Consider the following 10,181-nt stretch of genomic DNA (forward strand, 5'->3'; position numbering starts at 1 on the left):
AGGAGGAGAAGGGGATGACAGAGGATGAGATGGCTGGATGGCATCACTGGCTTGATGGACGTGAGCCTAAGTGAACTCCAGGAGTTGGTGATGGACAGGGAGGCCTGGCATGCTGCGATTCATGGGGTCGCAAAGAGTTGCACATGACTGAGCAACTGGACTGAACTGATGGCTGTGGAAAATCATCTCTCTTAGCATCAGCTGTGTCTTCCATAGTTATAATATTTTTACAAGAAATTTTAAGAACTATTATCTTTGAAACTTTCAAATATACAATATAGTATTATTAACTATTGTCACCATGCTGTACATCACATCTCCAGAACTTATTTACTTTATAAATGGAAGTTTTTGTCTCTTGACCACTTTCCATCTTTACCTGTTTCACCCACTGCCAACTCCCTACGTCTGTTCTCTGTATCTATAAATTCAGGTGCTACTGTTTTTGTTTTTTTGCTTTTTTTGTTTGTTGCTTATTTTTTAGGATTCCACATATAAGTGAGCTCATACAGTATTTGTCTTTCTCAGTATGACTTATTTCAGTTAGGACTGTGCCTTCAGGATCCATTCATGTTGTTGCAAATGGGAAGATTTCCTTCTTTTTATGGTTGAATAATATTCCATTGTATATATTCAATGTCTTTTCTGATATAACAAAAATTATTTTGTGACTCAAAGAAACACTCTGTATTGATATTTTGTAAGAAAAATAGAAATATTGTGCTACTTTAAATATTTCTGAACACCTAAAGAATGTCTTCTTTTGTGCTAATAAACTGGAATGTACATATAAATGTACATTAAATGTAGACTAAAGGGTAAACTATTGTTTTTTAATAAAAAATGAAAATAGTGATCTCACAGGGTTTGTCCTGAGGATTACATTAGATCCTCAGGCAAACCCCTTAGCACAGTTCCTGGCTTACAGAAGGCACACATCAGAGTTGATTATCATTTTTATGGACCTCCATTTTCTTTAGCCTTCTAAAAGAATCAAAAGTTATCTCTGAAAAATATCAACGGCTTTAGATTCTATGGGAAAGTGATATCTGTGTTGACCTAATTAGAATGAAGTGAAAAATCCTTTTTGTGTAAACCTTGTTGAAAGTCTAAATTCTGTTAGTTCTTCTGCTTTAGCAATTAGGAGAAATGTTAAAGTATTTTTGATAATTGAATCATTCACTGTAACCAAGGGCATTATTAATTTCGACATTAATGCTTACAAAAGATTACTGCAAATGCAGATAGAGAAGTAATGGGAAGTTGCAGAAAATTCAAAGAGGCCCCTGACAAGAGTGTTTCCCCTTGTAATTCTCCTCTTTCTTCTACAATTAGAATGCACCTGACATTCTACTTAAGTTCAGGTCCGCTGAGTGGGTTTCCAGGTGCCTGGCCTTTTACAGACAGCCTCGTAAGAACCATCCTCTGATCTTTCTCACTGTAAGAAGCCTGAGGGACAGAGGTGCTTTAACACCAACTCTACGACAACATCAGTTCAGTTCAGTCACTCCGTTGTCTCCGACTCTTTGCAACCCCAAGAACTGCAGCATGCCAGGCCTCTTTGTCCATCATCAACTCCCGGAGTTTACTCAAACTCATCTCCATGGAATCAGTGATGCCATCCAACCATCGCATCTTCTGTCGTCCCCTTCTCCCCCTGCCTTCAATCTTTCCCAGCATCAGGGTCTTTTCCAATGAGTCAGTTCTTCACATGAGGTGGCCAAAGTATTGGAGTTTCAGCTTCAACATCAGTTCTTCCAATGAACACTCTTTAGGATGGACTGGTTTGATTCCTTGCAGTCCAAGGGACTCTCAAGAGTCTTCTCCAACACCACAGTTCAAAAGCATCAATTCTTCAGCGCTCAACCTTCTTCACAGTCCAACTCCCACATCCATACATGACCACAGGAAAAACCATAGCCTAGACCTGCTGGACCTTTGTCAGCAAAGTAATGTCTCTGCTTTTGAATATGCTATCTAGGTTGGTCATAACTTTCCTTCCAAGGAGTAAGCGTCTTTTCATTTCATGGCTGCAATCACCATCTGCAGTGATTTTGGAGCACCAAAAAATAAAGTCTTCTATGGTCTCCCCATCTATTTGCCATGAAGTGATGGGGCCAGATGCCATGATCTTAGTTTTCTGAATGTTGAGCTTTAAATCAACTTTTTCACTATTCTCTTTCACTTTCATCAAGAGGCTCTTTAGTTCTTCTTCACTTTCTGCCATAAGGGTGGTGTCATTTGCACATCTGAGGTTATTGATATTTCTCCCAGAAATCTTGATTCCAGGCACTGGAGCAGCAGAGTGGTGGCTGCCTGGCACTGGAGTGGCCAGCAGCGAAGAGGAGATATGCCACGTCCAAGGTCAGAGAAACCCCAATAAGAAGGTAGGTGCTGAGAGAGGGCATCATAGGGTAGACAGCATGAAACCACAATCAGAAAAGTAATCAATCTAATCACATGGACCACAGCCTTGTCTAACTCAATGAAACTATGAGCCATGCCGTGTAGGACCACCCAAGATGGATGGGTCATGGTGGAGAGTTCTGACAAATGAGGTCCACTGGAGAAGGGAATGGCAAACCACTTCAGTATTCTTGCCTTGAGAACCCCATGAACAGTATGAAAAGGCAGAAAGATGGGACACTGAAAGATGAACTCCCCAGGTCGGTAGGTGCCCAATATGCTACTGGAGATCAGTGGAGAAATAACTCCAGAAAGAATGAAGGGATGGAGCCAAAGCAAAAACAATACCCAGTTGTGGATGTGACTGGTGATAGAAGCAAGATCCGATGCCGTAAAGAGCAATATGGCATAGGAACCTAGAATGTTAGGTCCATGAATCAAGGCAAATTGGAAGTGGTCAAACAGGAGATGGCAAGAGTGAATGTCGACATTTTAGAAATCAGCAAACTAAAATGGACTGGAATGGGTGAATTTAATTCAGATGACCATTATATCTACTACTGCGGGCAGGAATCCCTTAGGAGAAATGGAGTAGCCATCATAGTGAACAAAGAGTCCAAAATGCAGTACTTGGATGCAATCTCAAAAACGACAGAATGATCTCTGTTCATTTCTAAGGCAAAGCATTGAATATCACAGTAATCCAAGTCTACAACAAAGTATCACTTCAATAATCCAGACAGAATCTGACCCCAAAATTCCAATTTACACTTTGAGTTGCATCAGCGCCAGCTATAGATTTGTGAATTTAGCAACATTGAGAAGGTCTGCTCTCTTGCAAGGATCATCTTTCCCTCTTTCTCAGCATATCTGAGTTTCTACTACTAAGTGATCTATTATCTTGTGTTAAACACCAACCTCTCACTACAGTTTCTCCTCTAAAAGCAAATGAATTTTAGGCACGGTCTTCATATCAGATCTCTTTCTTTGGTAGAACAGGTGTGTGCGTTTGGCGAGGTGGGGTGGAGTGTTGGATGTGCTAAGAGGGAAAATGTCACCAAGGGAGAAGGGAAAGGACACTAGACAATAGCACAAAACTGTGGAAAGGGCTTCAGACTCAACCCTGACTTCGTAAGCGACACTGTTTTCTGAGAACATGAAAAGTTAATGAGAGAGTCAATTCCTAGGCAGATTGATAAGAAGTCCAGGGTCCCCAAGGAGGAAAAGGGGGTCTGGGGCTCTTGAAGTGGAGATAGGGGTCTGGTATTCTCAAGAAGGAGAAAAGGACAACTTTTTTTTTTTCCTCTACATTCCTTAGTCTTAGTCAATTATACAACTCAGTTTAAACTCTGTACTAAGGATTATACTGCCTCCCTGGTGGCTCAGATGGTAAAGCGTCTGCCTGCTATGCAGGAGACCTGGGTTCGATTCCTGGGTCAGGAAGATCCCCTGGAGAAAGAAATGGCAATCCACTCCAGCACTCTTGCCTGGAAAATCCCATGGACGGAGGAGCCTGATAGGCTACAGCCCATGGGGTCGCAAATGGTCGGACAGGACTGAGCAACTTCACTTCAGGGGTTATACAACAACAGTGTATCCTGTTTGAGGACAGTTTCTCCTTCCTGAAAACCTTCTGGCTAATCCTATTATCTTAAAATGTAAATTATGGGAGTGGGTCTAGTAGGATCTTTACAACCTCCAGACATTCTTTTGATTCATTGTAATAACTAATTAAAAGGTATATAACTCCAATGCTAACACTAGCGGGGGGTACTCTTTCTGCTCTCTTCTGATGTCTATGTCAGAAGCTTTCTCTATCCCTTTTTTTTTTTAAATTTATTTATTTATTTTTAATTTTTACTTTACAATCCCTTTTATACTGTAATAAAACTCGATTACACAAAAGCTCTGAGAGATCAAGCCTCATCTCTGGCCCTAGATTGAATTATTCTCCTCCGGAGGCCAAGAATCCTGGCATCTTTCGTGGTTCAGCAACAACCTTTCATTAACTTGCAGTGTGTACTTTTTTTTTTTCTTTATTCTAAATGTCTCATGTGTTCATTTGATGAAAAAATTTATTTCAAATAAAAGGGAGGTTGAAATACTAATCAGAGTTATTTGTGATGCTTTGCAGGGGTTTAGCTGCCTTGAATTATTTTGTGGAAATATGAATTATCTAAACCAGTTAGAAGAGAAAAAAATTCCTATAATTAGAAAGCCATTTAACGAACTCCTTTTTAACGTCCTTTAATCTTTCTCCAAATTCTCACTTGATAGATTCCAGGTCTATCATTCCCTTCTGCTGTCACCCTCCATTGTACACACCTTGCAAAATCCCACCTGGGTAAAACCCAATAGTTGTTTGACCCCATGTCTCTCCTTGGCAGCTGAACACAGTTGGAGAAAAATACAACCATGCTGGCAGGTTTCATGTTAAATTCTCTACCACAAATCCAAGGGTATTTCTCTAGTTGACTGAGTCCCCACTCTTCTAGAGAACTGTTTCACACCTCTTTCCTCAAACCCCTCACCCAGGGATCCTTACCTCTGGCCACACCTTTCACCTGGGAGCCTATAAAATGCACCAGTACCCATGCCCCACCTCCAGAGATTCTAATTGTGTAGAACAGGGGACCTGGATATGAACGTGCTTTTAAAAATCTCCAGGTGACTCTCATGTAGTCAGGATTGAGGGTCAACTGCTTCCTCAGACACAGCTAATCCCTCTTCTGATGACTGCACTGAGAAAATCGAAGCAGTAAAGAAAGAACAGACACAAATTCCCACCAAATCTACCTGCATGGAGCCTTTACTCCACTTCATTTTGAACTAAGACCAACCCCTCTGCTTCTTCATTCCAGCCCGTCACCATTCAAGCCAACTAGGGCCTTGTTTGTCATTGCTCCCTCTCACCAGCATCTCTCTTGTATTCTTTCTTCTGAATCATGCCCACCACTATTCAAACATCTCTTGATTTTAAGAAATCTCTTCTCCAGTCCCCAAAAGCCACCTCTGTCACTCCTCTTTTCTCTGCAGTAAAATTCCTCCTCAAAATTGGTCTTTACTCAATACACAAATTTCTTTTCCCATTTTCTAAAATCCACTCCAATCACAGTTTCACCCTCCCCCCCTCCACCCCACTGTCAAACCCAGTGGTTAATTCTCAGCCTTCATCTTACTAGATCTCTCAGCAGCATTTGGTCATTATTTCTTCTTTGGAATACATATTTAGCCTCTAAAACTTTGCTGTGTCTCAGTTTTCTGAATTCTCAGTCTCCTTTGATGGTTTCTTCTCATTTCCTTCATGTTTAAATATGAGTGTGCTCTCAGACTTTCTAATCCTTGGGTGATCTCGTCCATCTACCATCTACCTGCTGATGATGCCAACATTTACCTCCAATCCAGACCTGATCCTTGAACTCGATTCCTCTCTTAAACTGCCTACTTTCCAGATCCACTTAGATATGTTAAATCCAACATGTTCACAACCAAGTTCTTATTTTTTTCTCTCTCTAATCCTGGTGCTCTTGCAGTAGGTCAAGCAAAAAAAAAACTATGGAATCATTCTTGACCCATCTTTTTCACTGTCCACTTTTGAGTCTCTGTAAAAGCTGTGGGTTCTACCTCTAAAATATATTCTCAACCTGATCAGTTCTCATCACCTCCTTCACTACCATTCTGGTCCAAACACCCCTTTCTACTGGTCTTTAGGATTCCATCTTTGCTCTGCTCCTTTATTTCCTACTCAGCAGCTAGAGTGATTATCTAAAACACAAGTCAGATCTTGTTATGTCTTTACTTTCAGCTCTCCAGTGGCTCCCCACTTCACTCAAAATAAAATCCAGTCTTATAAGATTTAACAGCCAACGTCCTCTCCAATTTCATCTCCTACACTCTGCCTCAGCTGCACCAGCCTCCTTAGTGTTAATTGAGTATAGCTAGTGTGCACCCACCTTGGGGGTTTGCACTTGTATCCTCTTCCTGAATGCACTGAGCTTGCTCTTAAGGATCTGCCCAATGTCTTATCAGAGCAATGTCCTCTGAGCATACACAAATGCACCCCACCACACACACACACACACACACACACACAACCAATTCCACTGCCATCATCACAATCACCGTAATGACTGCCCATCTACTACCCTTTACAACAAGTGATATATTACATGTTTATTTGTTTCTCTTCTCCCCTTCTATTTGAATATACAAACTTTTTGGCCAACCCAATGTGTGTGTGTGGGGGGGGGGTTAGTCTCTCAGTCATGTCTGAGTCTTTGAGACACCATGGACTGTAGCCCACTAGGCTTCTCTGTTCATGGAATTTTCCAGGCAAGAATACTGGAGTATGTGTATTAGTTGCTCAGTTGTGTCTGACTCTGTAACCACATGGACTGTAGCCCACCAGGCTCCTCTGTCCATGGAATTCTCCAGGCCAGAATACTAGAGTGAGTAGCCTTTCCCTTCTCCAGGGGATCTTCCCAACCCAGGGACTGAACCCAGGTCTCTTGCATTGCAGGCAGATTCTTTACCAGCTGAGCTACAAGGGAAGTCCCTAGCAAGAAGTTTTAGGAAAATGCTAATCAATTATTTTACCATATTTTTATGTGTTCATTAGAGTGATACATGATAGAAATCTGTATCTGTGTTTAGATTTAATAATCTAAACAGTTGTCAACTATTTTTTCCAATATGTTTAAAATTAAATTATTAGAGAAAAGGAAACATTGTATCATAGTTTAAATGGTAGTATTTTTTCTTTTGTAGAGATACATACAACAAAAGTGTACTATGCCATGAAAGGAGAAATACAGCTATTAGCCCTAGGTACCTAAAAGTATAAGCCCCTGGTTTAACAAATCAAATCCTAAGGAATCTATTACACAAATGAATTGCTTTTGCAATTTGGAGCTCATTGAGAAGACTATAAACCAAAAGCTCAACATTAACCTAAAATTACTTATATTATGAAGCTATATTACTTGGAAGATGTTTTCAAATGACTCAAAATTAAAAGATCTTAGTGTAATATTGGTTTTGTAATTATCCTTACAAATACATTAATTACAAAAGTTAATGATGTGGAATCATCATGGTAGCATCAAGTAGGAAGTTGCCAGGTAGATGGGGAAGCTTTTTTGCCTTTTATTTTCTAGTTGTTTTCCTCCGTTTCCTCTCTTGCCTCCACAATGAGAAGCAGCCACCTGTCTTAAAAGGTTGGAATATTTTTACTTTTCTTGGTTTTTCCTTAACTGAGTTAAACAATGTAATATGCTAAGCAGTGATTCTAAACTGGAATAGTCCTTTAATTTTTATTTGTCAAGCTTTGGGGTAGCAATTTGACTTCCCAGTCTTTTGTGACCATATAATCCTCTTCCATTGTTACGTGCTGGGTGAGCTACAGGCACTTTGAGCCTAGGAAGCACAAAGGCTCCCTGGAATTAGTGCCATACAAATGCAGACTAAGGACAGTAGAAGACTGTGTCCATGCTTGTAGCTGTCATTGCTCAGTTTTGTGCTTCCTATGGGCAGCAAAGCAATCTATTGTTTTAAAAACACACAAGTTACCTTAGCTGCTGACTTTTTCATTGGCTTACCTGAAGAAGAGAAGAAACTCTTTCCTATAGAATATGCCTCTCTGGATCCCATTCAATTATTTTTAACTGTGCTGTGCTTAGTTGCTCAGTCGTGTCTGACTCTTTGTGACCCCATGGACTGTAGCCCACCAGGTTCCACTGTCCATGGGGATTCTCCAGGCAAGAACACTGGAGTGTGTTGTCATGCCCTCCTCAAGGGGATCTTCCCAATCCAGGGATCGAACCCAGGTCTCCTGCATTGCAGGCAGATTCTTAACTGTCTGAGCCATCAGAGAAGCCCTGAAGAAGAGAAGAAACTCTTCCCTATAGAATCCAACTCTCTGGATCTCATTCTATTATTTTTAACAGATAACATGAAATCTTACAGGAATCTTAGACAATTTCTAATTTCAGAATTTGCCCTTGAGGTATGGAGTCTTATTTTGCTCCCTGCGCCTTCAATCTATGTTTTACATGACCCTTTGTGGTAAGCATGAGAACCTGTACATATCTTCAAATTTTTTGGCTGGTTGGCACAGTATGTAGATATGCTGGAAATTACTTCTTTTCTGTGGCATAATTCTTCTAAGGAAGTTGAAAGAATCAGTCAATCATGTAGCAAAAAATGTGATGTGAATCCCTTCCTTTTAAATATATTGTCTTTTGGTGATTATCATGCATTTCTGCCTATACAGTGGCTGTGGTTTGGGAAGAGGAATCTTGGGGACTGGGATGAGAGGTCAAGAATGGAATTGCCTGCCTGTTGGCAGCAGAATGGTCCCCACATTTTCATTCTTTATGCATGCTTATAGATAGCAACATGCCTTTCCATTTTGTATAATTATTTAGTTAATACCCAGTTGGATTTGTAAGCCCTCACATAGCCATGGGTTTATTTCATTTCAGAGCAATAGTGACTTTATGGCCCAATTACCATCAACGGGACTTACTGCGCTATTTGTGGGAGGGAGAGGGGAACAAGAAGACAAGACAGAATGATCATATGTACCACCATCAACAGGATGACAGCCACACACTCCTGCCCAAGGAAAAGGGGCAGTTGGAACCTTTCTGTTCTACTTATCAAAGCACTTAAGTCCAGGTGATTGTGCTATATTTTAATAGATGACAGTGTTTCAAATGTGTGAGTGAAGGAGATACTGAAATAGTGTTGTTAGAATAATCAATGTGTTGGTTATTTTGATTTAAAAGATGTCAAATGTGAAGAACGATGACGAATGACTGTCTACCTAACTCCAGATGCTGCCACTTTCAAATTACAGGGGTGTTAAAGGGAGACTGAGTGAGCATCTGACCTCAGAAATGGACCGGTGAGGCCGGCTCCTAATTGGAACAAGGTTCCCTGAAGCCAGAAAGCCCTGTTATTTATAGGAGCAAGCGGCGCACCCCACCGTGACCCATGGGCAGCAGCCAGGGAACTGTGACCCTTCGCCTACCTGGAGCGTTTCCGTAGCGCCTCATTCAGAACCAATGGGATGGACAGCTCCCTGGCGCCCGGCTCAGGGCGCGGACTGCGGAAGGGAACAAGAGCGCGGAGGGTCCGCGCACCGTCAGCGGGATTGGGCGGCGGAAGAGCACATTGCGTCTCTCTCCCACCTATTTGGTTCCTCCCATCCCCTCAGAGGGCAGCGAGAGGCCTGCGGTGGCTGTCCCGGGAGGCGAGTCCCTACAAGCGAGGGGACCGGCCGGAGCCGCAGCCGTCCTCCCGCCGCTCACCGCCTCTGCCCACTAGCCGTGCCAGATCGCAACGCCTCGCCCAGCCCCGGCGGACGGACGGGGGGGCGTCCCTGGCGCAAGACCCGCCCAGCCCCTCCCGCCCCGCCAGGGCCTGGCTCCCGATTGGCCGGCAGGCTGGAAGTGCGAGGAGGCGGAGCCCGCCTCTGCCGGCTCGCGCCCGGTAAGGTCGGCAGGGGAGCGCGGGGTGCCGCTGGGAGGGCGCGCGGGTACGCGGCGGGCGCCTAGGAGACGCAGCGGCGGTTGGAGCGGCGGCGCTTGGTTCGGGTCGCAACCCCTGCCTCCCGCCGCGGCCCGGAGTCCGCGGCGCCCGAGCTCCGAGGCGTTTTCCCGGGCGCTGGGCCCGCGGCGGCCAAGACGGCGGGCCGGCCGGGCGCGGGGCGGCGGGCACTGTGCTGCGGGCTGCGGTGGTGGGGGACGGCGGGCCGCGGCGCGGGCCCAGGG

At 43.4% G+C, this 10,181-nt stretch overlaps 1 non-coding gene across 1 annotated transcript; it reads left to right on the top strand.

Moving 5' to 3' along the window:
• The first annotated feature begins 3,777 nt into the window (after positions 1–3,777).
• On the top strand, positions 3,778–3,850 carry TRNAS-GCU. The gene has a single exon. It is a non-coding gene; the product is annotated as a tRNA-Ser (tRNA).
• The last annotated feature ends 6,331 nt before the right edge of the window (positions 3,851–10,181 follow it).

Source organism: Oryx dammah, unplaced genomic scaffold (assembly GCF_014754425.2).
Source record: "Oryx dammah isolate SB20612 unplaced genomic scaffold, SCBI_Odam_1.1 HiC_scaffold_6, whole genome shotgun sequence".
NCBI classification, from domain to species: Eukaryota; Metazoa; Chordata; class Mammalia; order Artiodactyla; family Bovidae; genus Oryx; species Oryx dammah.